General features: G+C 31.0%; 1 protein-coding gene and 1 long non-coding RNA gene across 2 annotated transcripts in view; one reads left to right on the forward strand and one right to left on the reverse strand.

Moving 5' to 3' along the window:
• LOC106682566 (uncharacterized) overlaps positions 1 to 1,554 on the forward strand; it is a 43,414-nt gene that overhangs the window by 13,604 nt on the left and 28,256 nt on the right. The window lies entirely within an intron of this gene.
• LOC106682559 (pickpocket protein 28) overlaps positions 1 to 1,554 on the reverse strand; it is a gene marked incomplete in the record, with an annotated part of 21,324 nt that overhangs the window by 2,836 nt on the left and 16,934 nt on the right.

Consider the following 1,554-nt stretch of genomic DNA (forward strand, 5'->3'; position numbering starts at 1 on the left):
TATACTGATTATACCACGAAGATGTCACAGTTCTTTATATTATTACAATGAAACTGAGATATTTGTTTTTCGTAAACATCAGACATTGACAGAACACTTCTTAACGTGTATTTTAATGATAAATAAAAGTCGATATACAAACTGTAATGTACTCGGAGTGCTTTCGGCTCCCTCGTACTAAAAAAAAAAAAAACAGCAAAGGAGAGAGTTGAATCGATATGTTGAAATTTTTAAGGTAAAATGTTATATATTGGCATCGATTCAAAAAGTAGTGGGCTATACAAAATTAGGAATAAGACAAAATGTAAACATGATAACCAGAAGTGGTTTGGACCTGACCAAGTAACCCTGGAATAACAACATTAATCCATAACTAATGTGACCAAACGTCCCATTTCCGATGGGACCGTCCCACTTTTTAGTCATGCGTCACAGTGTCCCCACGATTTTGTCGTGGGACGCTTAAATGTCCTGCTTTGAATACAGAAAAATAACGACTATCCATCCCCTGATTTATCATTTTTATCTCTTAACCTTTAACTGTTTACGTGGGGTCCAATAGACCCCAGGGCCTAATAAAAGTTCTGTAACCAGCAATCACTTTTTAAAGCGGCTTACGGATTATAGACGATTCTTAGCTTGTCATGATTCATATAAGCCAATTTTTTTCAGTCAGTTAACATCAGGCGTCATTTCTATGTACAGATATTGGGTGTATATTCATCTGGATTCTAAATATCATGATAATAAAGTGAAGTTACTGGATTGCCAAATAGAAAACAAGTTCCTCAAAAGAGGAGTTGATAATTTGCTTAAAGAAAAAAGTTACCAAAAGTTATTCGTGTGATATATGAACGATACGATGGATGTTAGAATTATTTTTTGCCAAATTGGACACTCAAATAATCCTTTTAATATTATTTATGGGTAGTAAATTAAAGATTTTAACCTCGAAAACTCCCTCCCGGAAGAACATTATCAGCGTCAAGTTTATCCGGTGAAGATATATAAGAAAATCTATCTTCTTGTCTGTTTGATATAATTAATTTATTACATGCCATTTTGCGAGTAAAGATATATTTACACAAATCTAGAGCATTTTCACGTCAATATTTATAGCGAAAATTGCCAGAATTGCTGAAATAAAATGCCATAAATAATGTATACGAAACATAATATATTTTGCCAGAGTTTTTAATTTTTAAAAATTGATAGGTAAATATCATTATATGGGTTTATATTTTCCTCCACACCCCCCTCCCCTAAAAAAAACAAAACAATCAAGGGATCAAGGATAGAAAATATCTGGACACGTTATCCATTAGGCACCTTTAATTGTTCTTGGTTCACTGAACAAGTGCTAAGTTTATTTATTATTATGTTAATATGATTATTATTTCATCATATTAAGAATTCTTATAATAAATCATATTTGATAGGTTAACACTAAACAAGTTTGTTTGTTTTTTTTAATATTTTTATAATTAAATTCTAAGTTTATAAATCATATGTAACTGAAAACATTGAATTTAAGATCTGTAACTTATCAAGTTT

Source organism: Halyomorpha halys, unplaced genomic scaffold (assembly GCF_000696795.3).
Source record: "Halyomorpha halys isolate HHAL.00 unplaced genomic scaffold, Hhal_1.1 Scaffold424.1, whole genome shotgun sequence".
Classification (NCBI taxonomy): domain Eukaryota; kingdom Metazoa; phylum Arthropoda; class Insecta; order Hemiptera; family Pentatomidae; genus Halyomorpha; species Halyomorpha halys.